Below are 12,090 nucleotides of genomic sequence, written 5' to 3'. Positions count from 1 at the left end.
GCAAAGAGGAAGCGATAAATACATGAAAAATACTTTGCACATCTAGGGCACCTTGTAGCTGAGGATCTGATGATACTAGACTGAAAGGGGTTGCAAAACCCACAGAGGACAATAAAGTAGTTCACATGACCAAGAGAGATTAGAGACATGGGCAGGAAATAACAAAACCTGGACAAATCCAGCTAACATATTGAGGGGAAATAATCTGAAACCCAGATTCTCAATGAACAGGAGATGCCTGGAGAGCAGGAGCAACAAAAAGACACCAGAGAAGAAGAGGAATCACACAGAAATTTGCTATGGGACAAAGCTGAAAAAGTGATCAGAGCAATACTGGGGACTGCGTATTATACCGTTATAGTTATGCTGGAATAACTCCACATGTGGACACTCATATTCCAGAATAAAAGTGTCTTCATGGGGAGTTATTCCTGTATAACTATGCCACTAAATTTCCAATAAGAAAAGGAGTACTTGTGGCACCTTAGAGACTAACCAATTTATTTGAGCGTGAGCTACAGCTCACTTCATCGGATGCATACCGTGGAAACTGCAGCAGACTTTATATATACACAGAGAATATGAAACAATACCTCCTCCCACCCCACTGTCCTGCTGGTAATAGCTTATCTAAAGTGATCATCAGGTGGGCCATTTCCAGCACAAATCCAGGTTTTCTCACCCTCCACCCCCCCACACAAATTCACTCTCCTGCTGGTGGGGGGGTGGAGGGTGAGAAAACCTGGATTTGTGCTGGAAATGGCCCACCTGATGATCACTTTAGATAAGCTATTACCAGCAGGACAGTGGGGTGGGAGGAGGTATTGTTTCATATTCTCTGTGTATATATAAAGTCTGCTGCAGTTTCCACGGTATGCATCCGATGAAGTGAGCTGTAGCTCACGCTCAAATAAATTGGTTAGTCTCTAAGGTGCCACAAGTACTCCTTTTCTTTTTGCGAATACAGACTAACACGGCTGTTACTCTGAAACCTAAATTTCCAATGTAATTCTATGCAGACAAGCCTGAAGGTGAGGACATAAGAACCATCTACCAGTATCTGAGGAGAGGGGGATTACTACAGTAGAAGAGGATCAGCAAGTTTTATCATTAGGATTCATGACATTTAATTTGCAAATGTTTGAGTGAGTTTTATTGCTTTGGGTGACAGCCTTAGCATTGGATGTTCCTTCACAGCCATATTGAAAATCTCAGTCAAGAATTCAAACAATCCCCAGAGATCACAAATGGAAAAGGGGTCCTTCTGCTGAGAAAGACCAGATCATCCAGTCAGGAACAGAGCAAGCAAGTCACTAGCAACCAACGGCTGACATTTATTCACACAGACAAGTCATTATACAATCACAAGTAACATGAAAATAATTACTTGGGCAAGGAATAGTCACGGGGAGAGAAGAAATGAAATTCGTCAAATAAATTAATCTCAATAATTTGACCACCTCCATCCACAACCCAACTGTGATAATGAGTAAGAATTTTGCAGCATGGCTTCACCCACTTGCTTAAATACAGGTACTTCTTCCAGGCATAATGAAGAAGTATCTGGATAAGGATAAAATGTTGCATAACCAGAACAGGACAGAAGTGCCTTTATTAGTCCTGAAGCAATGAACAATCTCATAGTAACAGTATGGGCAACTCAACAGTCAGCACATAGACCAAGCCAGTCACAACACAAAGAGAAACATAACGTTAAAAAATTGGCCAACAACTCATTGGCCATCATAAAAGACAATCCAAATGCAACTCAATAGTATGCAATGATAATGCATAGGGTTATGCAATGGTGACCAAATTCTCGGAACTACAGCAACTCGCTGGGCAACAATGGCCAGCACAACCACAAACAAATGGTGCACAGAACAAAACAAACATTGTGGCTGGCCTGCAGATAAAAACACTGAGGACACCGTGGGAAACATATTGATCAATTCCAGGACCAACAGCAACTGAATAGCCAACATAACAAGCAAGAAGACGCTGGCCAAGTGGAATGGACCACAAAGGCCAGCCTGATGACAATCCACTTGCAGGCCAGTTATCTGCACTCTGGTGCCCTGGCAGCAACCTAGTGGTTTTTCTTGGAAGAATTTCCATGTAGTGGCCGGTAGTGGGTCCCCACCATGGCGGAATGGGAAGCTGGGGATTGAGTAAACCTTCTTCCTGCGGCTATTCCCCTGAAGAGATCATGGGGGAATCACCAGGACTCCGAAGAGAACCAAAAAATATTTCTGCCTCTCCCCAAACTGCACCTGGAAAGGAACCAACAGCTCAATTTTGGGAAAGGAATTTGCCAAGATGAGCCGGGGATGATCTGAGGGGGGGCAGGAGAAGAGGAGGAGACATCCCAGTAATACAACACGTTTGCCTGGTGCTTTTCCAGCGTTGTTCTTGCACGGGCGTCGGGTTGCACATTCAGAACCCTCCCACCCCACTGCAGCCGACACCCAGACCCACGTACCCATCCCTCCCGTGCCCAGCTGCCCCGCATCCCTGCGCGCCCAACCCCCGGCTCCCCCAAACGCCGCTCGGACCCCCCAGCCCAACTTTCCCCGAGCGGCGGGAGGGAGGGGGCTGCTCCAGCGAGGCACCCGGAGGGTGACGTCACGCCGTGCTAGCTCTGGCCCCCCGCGGCGTGGGAGGGGACTGGACAGACCCCCGGACCCGATGCAAGCGCAGCCCCCCGTGTCCATCACCCCCTGCCGGGGACGGGGGGGGGCGGCTCAGGGAGCACAACCTCGGCCGGGCAAGACAGCAGGGATCCTCCCAGCAGGGACCGCCGAGCTCTGCCACAGCCCTCCCGGGGCTGCAGGACCCAGCCTCCCGCGCCACCCACCCCCTGCATCCCCGTCGGAGCAGGCAGCGCTGCGGGCGGGCACAGCCTGGGCTGGCACCGGCGGGGTTAAGCAGCGGTCCTGCCTCTCCCCCCCACCCCTCCGCAGCTTTGCCTCTCGCCCCCCCGCCCGCCTGCCCGGGGCCGACACGCGTGGGGGGGGGTGAGAGAGAGACAATGACAGGCGGGGGGCAGGCGCAGCCCGAGCAGGCGCGGGACTCACCGCAGGCTCCCGGGAGGAGGTCGACTGGAGGCGCGGGGTGGGGGGAAGGGCACTAAATACGCCCCCTTCCTCCGTCAGCCTCCTGGCTCCGTGGCTCCGGGCTGGTGAGGAGGCGGCCGCTGGAGCAGCGATGGCCGCGGGGCCGTGGAGCAGCGCAGCACCCCGCTTTCAAACACCGCCCAGCCGCTCGCCCATCGCTCCAGCCGCGGCCGCCCTTAGCCGCCTCCCATTTCCGAAGCGCCCCCCGCCGCGCTGTCACCCCCCGGCGGCTGCCGCCCCCGCCCCGGCAGTCACCTCCCGCTAGACAAAATGTTTGTCTTCGGAGCCCGGCGCGAGCGCAGGGGCCGGGAGCGGGCGGGGGAAGCGCGTGAGAGCCGCGCCGGGGACAGGGGGAGGGAGGGCAAAGCCAGAGGAGTGGGTGGGGGGAGGAGAGAAAGAGGGGAGAGGGATAAGGCTGGAAAGAGGGAGCTCGGGGGGGGAGCTGGAGCTGGAGCGGGGGCGAGCCTCAGCAGGGCGCTTGCTCTATGGGCTGCACAAGGCCCTGGCCACGCGGGCTCTTGCTCGAAACTGCTCCGAGTCCCTCTCCAAACTCCCCCCAAAACAGACACCCAAGAGGGACAGAGGGGAACGACTTAACAATGGGCCCCCTTCAGTCAACGGGCTGGGGGAAGTGTATTAGATGGAGAGGGGGACTCAGTCAGAGGCTCAAAATAAAGTGTGGGGGGCAGAGATAATATCAGGAATCATCTGAACATCTTTGTCTCTCTGAGCCACAGACCCTCTCCCCTGAGAGCCTGCATCTGAAATCAGGTGAAATTTATGGTGTCCCACTCCTTTCCTGCCTCCCTCCTCTCCCCAAATCTGTCTCGCTCCACTCTCCTTTCTTTCCCCAGTTTCCTGCAATTTCTCCTCCCTTCCCACTCCCCAGTACAAAGGAATGGGAGAAGCCTGGAGTTTTTTTGGCAAGACAGACCCGGGAGCAACCGAATCCGAGAGAAAAGTGAGGGAAGAAACGGATTGGATCTCTCAGGAACTGGAGTGCTGAGCGATCAGGTGTTCCTGAAGCAGGAGAGAGAGAGAGAGTGAGGCCTCCATGTAGCTCCAGGACAAGGGATGGTGCAGACAGAGTCGGGCTTGAGAGCGAAGACCCCCATGTATCTTTGAGAGGGGGCTGGCCTAGAGGCAAGTGAAGCAAGCCAGAGAGGTATAGATGGGACTGCAGTTCCTAATGGTTTTATTCAAAACTTATTAATAATGTATCTCACATTCCTTAAGCACCAAGAAATCCTAAGAATTCAGGGGCCACCAAAGTGCAGCCACTTCTGGGGCAGTGACTATTTAACACTAAAAGATAAGGAGATTCATATAATAGAAACTGCAGAGGGCACGTAAAGAGGCAAAAACAACCTCCTACATTGAGATTTGGCCAGGACCATGGGGATAACAAGCCAATGATTAAGAAAAGTGACAGGGGATCTTTAGGACCCCAAGAGCCAAGGTTAGGGCTTCCGTTTTATATCTTTTTTTAAACACCACTCTCTGCATTCCAGCCTGTATCCTAGTACAAGGCAATGGCCCAGGAGTCATTACTGAGGGCACAATACCCCATGTTGAATCACCCACATTGCTCCCTGTAGCATACCACCTCCTGTGTATTGGTAAGCCATTTCTGTCCTTCCTGAGGCAAAGGAAAGCAACCCCCTACTGATTTACGGACACCACCCCCTTCAGCATAGCATCATCCAGCAGCATGCTGATGTATTGGTAGGGCCCTACTGAATTCAGGGTCCATTTTGGTCAATTTCATGGTCATAGGATTTAAAAATCATAAATTTCATGATTTCAGCTATTTAAATCTGAAATTTCACAGTGTTGTAATTGTAGGGATCCTGACCCAAAAAGGAGTCGTGGGGGGGGGTTGCAAGGTCATTGTAGAAGGGGTTGCAGTACTGCTACCCTTACTTCTGCGCTGCTGCTGGCGGCAGTGCTGCCTTCAGATCTGGGCAGCTGGAGAGCGGTGGCTGCTGGCTAGAAGCCCAGCTCTGACGGCAGAGCCATTTTCAGCAGTAGCACAGAAGCAAGGGTGGCATAATATGATATTGCTACCCTTAATTCTGTGCTGGTGGTGGTAGTGGGGTACTGCCTTCGGAGCGGGGTGCTCAGTCAACAGCCGCCACTCTCTGGCCTCCCAGCTCTGAAGTCAGTGCAGAAGTAAGGGTGGCAATACTGCGAGCCCCCTAAAATAACCTGGTGACCCCCCTGCAACTCCCTTTTGGGTCAGGATCCCCAATTTGAGAAATGCTGGTCTCCCCCCATGAAATCTGTATAGTACAGGGTAAAAGCACACAAAAGACCAGATTTCTCAGGGGGAGACCAGATTTCATGGTCCGTGATGCATTTTTCATGGCCGTGAATTTGGTAGGGCCCTATGTATTGGGATCAGTACTGATTCGGGTGGGAGGGTGTCCCTTATTGAGCCTCTCATACCACTCCCTGAAACATCCACAGTGCACCTTGGGTAGGGATCCTTTCCAAATACCTTAGTCCTGTGTCTGTGCGAGCTGGCCAAGGCTCCATGCCTGGCCTTTGCTTTCACCGGCCTGGATCTAATCAGCATGCAGAGGCTGCCTGAAGGATTACACAAGCTGCACACACTTCAATTGCTCACACAACTCCCTCCCCCCCACAACCCATCTTTCCCTCCTGTAGCCTGTCCCATCCCCCTTTCCCAGTTACCAAGCAACGGCACAAAGGGAGAGTCTAGCCTGGAGGCCAAGAGAGGGCCCTGAGCCCTGCAAGAATGGATGAGAGTGTAACCCAATCTCAGTCTTTCCACCTGAGAATGAGGGGGAGTAAGAGGGATGGAGAGCAAGAGAGACAGATAGACACACATAGAATGTAATAATAATGCCGAACAGGCAACAGGGGCAAATAGCTGAATGCCCTAGAAAATGTGAGATACTAACCCAAAATTATAAACCCACAAAGTGAACAGGCATGAAAACACATTTGTGACATCCATAATAAACCTATTATAGGCCTTATTTAAGCCTCTGTATAATCTTATCATTTTGGCTTGAAGCATTTCATAGGCCTCAAACAATTCCAAATTTATTCTGATTGCAAAGAAAAAGAAGTTTCTGTAAAGTCTGAACAAAAGATTTTTAAATTACAGGTAATTAAAAAATTGTCCTGAATTTTAAAAAACTGGAATTTTCTCTAATGTTTCTTTGTGTCCTTCTAGCTCAAAAATGGCAGCTTTCTGCCCCTTCAAACTATCCACAGAGTTCAGTGCCATTGAAAATACATGCACCAGCTACATTTAGAGATCAAAAGTTGTGATTAATGAAGTAGCTAATTAATTTTGGTTTGACATATAGAGGTTTAATTCTGCTCACACTGGTGCCACTTGGTGATTTCAGTCCTTATCTACACTGGAAGCAGGACAAGGTATTGTGTGTGTGTGCATGCATGTATGTGTAAGAGAAAGTGTGCAAGTGATCAAGAGACTACAATGCCCTCAGTTGGTTGGTTTAAGTTTTGAAGTTAAGGGTGCTCCTATATTCAGCACCTAACAGCTGCTTTAGCTTACCTGTAGGAGCCTTTATTTCTGGAGCTGCATCGTAAGAATTCTAGTCCTGTTATTAGTATTTTATTACATTTAAAAAAATGTGTTAAAAGAACATTAAGGTTGCAAAGCCAAGAGCTCAACAGTTAAGAAATGCTAGAATTAAATTTGCCTGTAGCCTTAATTCAGCCCCCTTGTGTGTATAAATTATGATACAGTCTTTAATTATATGATCACAAACTATTTTTTCCACAGGATCCATGGTGCACACTGAATGGGTAACAAGTCAATATTTCTTTTTATCTGCATCATTCAAAGTGTGGCCCCAGGCCGCATTTACTGCCCAACACCAAACCCTGCACTGAATACAGAATTATTAATTATGTCATGGGCATTTCTATGGTGCTCGTCACCATAATATCTGAGTGCTTCACAAACAATAATGAACTTATCCTCACAACACATGAAGAACTCAGGATCAGAGAGAGTAAGGGCAAAAGTACACTGATGCATTTTCATGCCTGAACTCTAATTTTGGGTGACCAACTTGAAACAAAAAAGGTCCTGATTTTTCAGAGTACTTAGCATTTTATACCACTTCCTATATACAGCACACAGCTCCCATTGCATTCCAACTTCTGCCACAAATGAGTCATGGAGCCTATAGACAACTGCTTCATTCACTATAAACCCCTGATTCATTCCCTGAACACCATCCATTCCATGCACTGAATGAGACAGGGGTCCTGTGGAAAACAGCATGTGATTTTGTAATTAAAGACTGTATGATAGAGTATACACACAAGGGGATTGAATGCAACCTTAATTCTGGCATATCCTAACTTCTGAATGCTTGACTTTGAAATCCTTACTTTCTGTTAAGTAGTATTTTTAAAAAGTAATGTATTATTTGTATTGTGGTAGCACCTAGAGGTCTCAATCAAGGATCAAAGTCCCATTTCACTAGGGATTATACAAACAAATAAAACAAAGTCTATGTCCCAGAAAGCTCACAATCTGTGTTTATGACAAGACACAATAGGTGGTTAAGCACACAAATGGTAGTGGGATTCATTGGTGACAAGATAACTATACAGATGCATTCGCATAAATGATTAGCCTTCGCTTTGCAATTTTGTGTGGCTTATCATGGAGAAGTGGTAGTTTCTCCAAGTTAGGCTGATTTTTTGGCCAGAGGAGAGGAGACTGCTATGTGGAGGCACGGCAAGGAGCTGAAGGGTTGTGGGGCTAGAGAGGGCCTTTCCAGTGGTGTAGTTTTGGGAGGGGGAATCCATTGGCAGCATGACTGGAGGGGACATGATGGGGAACAAAGAGGGAATTCTCAGCTCACAAACTAAGGAGGTTCGCTGGCTAAGGATGCTGGCTAAGGATGCAGCCACCCTACTTGAATTGGTGTTAGACAGTCCTACTGTGGATGCAAATGTACACAAGTGGCTTGTGTGGGTGTCAAACAACCAACTAAAGCACAAATGGCTGAGTGCTGTAGTGCAGACAAGGCCACAGTTGGACTTACTGTAAAGTGGGAGTAATGACACTAACTCATCATTGTGAAGAGCTTTGAAATCTACTGGTATGTGAAAAGCATTATTAGCTACTTTTTTTTTCAAGGTGGATAAATAACCCACAGAGATGCTGAATGACTCAGCCAGAGGTGGTATTGAGGAGCAGGCACTGGTTATAGAACCAAAAGCTGTGTTCTAGTCATGGGGGTGATATTTAACATGCTATCATTTTCTAGCACTTGTCTGCACATGATTTTCTAGAACTCCAAGGGAAGGTATCCCGTGTTGTACACATAGATTGAGTGTGTGCCTTTTTCGCCAGGTATGGATTGAATAAAGCAGGGTTCACACTTTACTTGGATGTATGTGAAAATACTTTCCAGGGGTATCAGAGTAACAGCCGTGTTAGTCTGTATTCGCAAAAAGAAAAGGAGTACTTGTGGCACCTTAGAGACTAACCAATAGCTTAGCCAATATGTTCCAGATCTGGGAATATTTAGTTTCTTTCCCTTTTCCTAGAGAAACTAGAAAAAATAAACATAAAAATAACATATGCTAAGAGGATGCTAAACTTGCCCAGAAAAGCACTGAAAAATCAGGAAATGTGAGAGTTCCTGGGCACCCCCTTATATAACTCCATTTACAATGCTGTCTTTAATTATATGATCACAGACAACTTCTGAAATAATAATGTTGGCTCTTGGGTTGAGTGGAAGGCTGAAATTCAAGGCCTTGTGGAGTGGCGACATTCGGATGGGAAATCTAGGAGATGGTAATCCTTGGTGAATCTGTTTATTTACAGAAACATACACAAAGTCCTGTTTGCCTGAGGAGCAGTAGCAACACAGAGCACACAGGGAGTTTCCTTCCTGGAAAATCCCCCAGAGAGCCGCCAGCCTTCTCGGTGCCCAACAGGAGAGGCTGCCTCTCTGTCTCTGCTTCCTCAGGTTCACACAAACCCATTTCTCCTGCTTTACTCCAGCTCTGTTTACAACCAACCCTTCGCCACTGTATTTGTAATCTCTAAGGCAACCCTGTAGCTCCACACAACCGTAGAGTCTGCATGCTTTGACCAGGGGGCTTGGGCCATTTGGCTCATAAATTTAATACCCCTTTAACGAATTATCTCCTCTATCCCCCCTTTCAATACCTTGACAACTCTTAATGGTGGCCCATTACAATATCATATAGTGGATTTTTTATAGTCTTTGGCCTTCAGCACCAAACCACAAGCTCTGATGGTGTCCAGTATCTCATAGAAGTTGCTCAGCCCGTAACAGTTGGGGCCTTGTCAGTACCTCTCCTGTGTATATCCCAAAGACTGTAGGAGGATTAGGAGAAGAGCTTCTCCTCTTCTTTGGTCACGTTGTTCTACAGGAGATCAGTACCACTGCTGCCCAACCCTTAAGGTGTGAGAAAAAAATATCAATAAAAAATAAAAATAATAAATAGCATGATATTATAAGGAGGCAGTAGCTCTCCATCATTAAGGCTGCCCTATGATAAGGTTGATTTTGAGACAACTCCCCCATCGACACTCTCACACCGACAGATATACACACTTATGAGTGAGAAAAACAACATTCTTCATCCTTCCAGTTTTCAGATTAAATTTTGTTCTGAAAATGTCAGCTAAACAGAGCGAATACATTTTGAGATTAAGCAATTTACAAATGCTTCCTTTTTTAAAATGTTATGAAGTGTCTACCATCTCTTTGTATGCTTCAGTCTGGAACTAAAATAACATTACACCACAATATTCTGATAGAAACATTTGATATTGGCTTGTGCAACAGGCAATTTTCAAGGGCAGAAATAATAAATTATTTATGATATTACTATTAAATGTAAACTAGAAATGAATCTGTATAATTGAGGCTGATAGCAAAAAGAAAAAAACAGATGGAGAATATAGTCTTGGATACCCCTCCCAATGAGGAATTATTTCAATGACTAAAGCAAAGATATTGAGGCAATGTATTCTTGTACATACTGTCCCCTCATTGACAAATCCTTTCATTTACAAAATCAGAGATACTGATGTGATATATTGCTTGTGTGTAGAGTGTTCCCATTGACAAGTGTGTTCCAGAACCTTCATTGTGGTGATGTGTTGCTTGTTGACCACGAAACTTCACTAACAAATTCTTTCCACAACAATTTCAGTGACTGCTGTTATTACCTTGACCAGTATAGCCCACTCCGCTAATTCAGTAATTTGGTGATATATCCCATAGTATGGATTTACTTTTTTTCTCAAACATATCTTCATTTACCTACACAAAAGAAAAAAATGAAAACGAATGACAGGAGAAGAAAATAAAACAAAACCAAACCTAGGAAATTCCAAAACTAAGAAAGTGTGTAAAAAAACAGTTAAGGTTGCTAAGCAACATCACATCATTTACAAAGCCTAAGCACTTAAAAGCAAGGAAATGAACAGTGGAGTGCCCACATAATAAATATAACATGTTATTCATATCTGATGCAAAGAAATGCATATTTAATCACAAAACAACATTAACTATGATTCTAAATAATTACCGTTTTCGTTGGTTATCTAAAAGTATAAACACAATAAAAAAGTCTTCTGAAAAAGATACAAATTATATGCATTTGCATTACCGATATACTGATCTGCCTCACCCAAGTTTTCATGCAAACATCATTTGACTATATATCAAAATGCTATATGTTTGCTATAAACTACACATAAAACATCATTATCAAGACACAGCACACACACCTGTGCCAATATACTCCAGTCTAGCAGTCTTCTGATATTCCAGTCCTTCCCAACACATTTGCAGATGCACCTCAGTCCAGACCTGCAGCCCCCTCAAGTCCACCCCTCACACACACACTCCAGCTCAGTTGATACCCCTCATTTCTGACCAGTAAGACCTCCCCCTTAAGCACACTTCAGTAACCTTGCTCATCCTGCCAAACTCACTGACAGATAGACTAAATAAGGCAATTTAGCAATTCTGCCATTCTCCTGTTTGAGCTCTGTCCTTGGACACTACTGCCCTCTCATGGGAGATCCACAGTCAAACATCCTCCTCTTCAACCTCCTTTCCCCTACCTGCTGAAGAGAGATGCATTTTGAGAAAAGGAGAGGAGAGGGAGACAGGAAAATGGAGCATTTACCAAGGTGATTTCTGAACTACAGTTCCCAGAATGCTTGTTATTCCCAAAGGTGGCCTCACAAATGGTGTCAGATTGCACATTCTCATATCAGTAGGTGGTGCTCGGCCCTCTGAGGCAGTGGGGGTACTGTACTGTAGATGGCTCAGACTACGTCTACACTGCAAGCATTACAATGACACAGCTGCAACACTGCTGTCAGGAGCCTGCTATTTAACCCAGACCATGAAGTACCTAGATAGCATCCCTAGCCTTCCTGCCATAGCAGCATGCTTAACTATGGCTTCTGACCAACAGCCTTAGTGCTAAAGGCCTACAGCCCCACAGGAATCGTGCCCCAGGGTCCTGCGTGGCTGGACAGACAGTATTCTCATTGGGTACCTGGCCTATATAAAGAATCTAACCCGAACAGGAAGCTGTGACTGTCTGAGCAACAGGCTGTTGCCTGATGGTTGCTGCCTAGACCAGCGGTTCCCAAACTGTGGGTTGTGCCCCCAAAGGGGGCTGTGCCATCAGCAGATGGGGTTGCAATGATTCCCAGTGTGCAGAGGATGCTATTTTGCACCATATAGCATGACCTCGCATGTACGGTGCATTGCGGTCATGATGCATGGAGGACACCATTTTGCTCTACCATCCTTTTCACATTGTGACCTTGCATGCATCATACATACGAGGTGACGCTGTGTGGAGGATAACAAGGAGTCTGGTGGCACCTTAAAGACTAACAGATTTATTTGGGCATAAGCTTTCGTGGGTAAAACACCACTTCTTC

The 12,090-nt window shown here is 46.4% G+C and overlaps 1 protein-coding gene across 5 annotated transcripts in view; it reads right to left on the bottom strand.

Moving 5' to 3' along the window:
- The window catches only part of ATN1 (atrophin 1), a 72,563-nt gene extending 60,750 nt beyond the window's left edge, over positions 1-11,813 (bottom strand). Inside the window, exons 1-3 of one of the 5 annotated variants that reach the window (XM_073312103.2) lie at positions 11,254-11,813; positions 10,351-10,444; positions 9,467-9,571 (exon numbers count right to left, since the gene is read on the bottom strand). The gene's annotated coding sequence lies outside the window, so the exon portion shown is untranslated. The other 4 variants (XM_073312083.2, XM_073312093.2, XM_073312074.2 and 1 more) reach the window with 4 other exon arrangements.
- Between the last annotated feature and the right edge of the window lie 277 nt (positions 11,814-12,090).

The sequence above is a fragment of the Lepidochelys kempii genome, chromosome 1 (genome assembly GCF_965140285.1).
Source record: "Lepidochelys kempii isolate rLepKem1 chromosome 1, rLepKem1.hap1, whole genome shotgun sequence".
In the NCBI taxonomy this organism is placed as follows: Eukaryota; Metazoa; Chordata; order Testudines; family Cheloniidae; genus Lepidochelys; species Lepidochelys kempii.
This window is presented reverse-complemented; position numbering and strand designations above follow the sequence as displayed.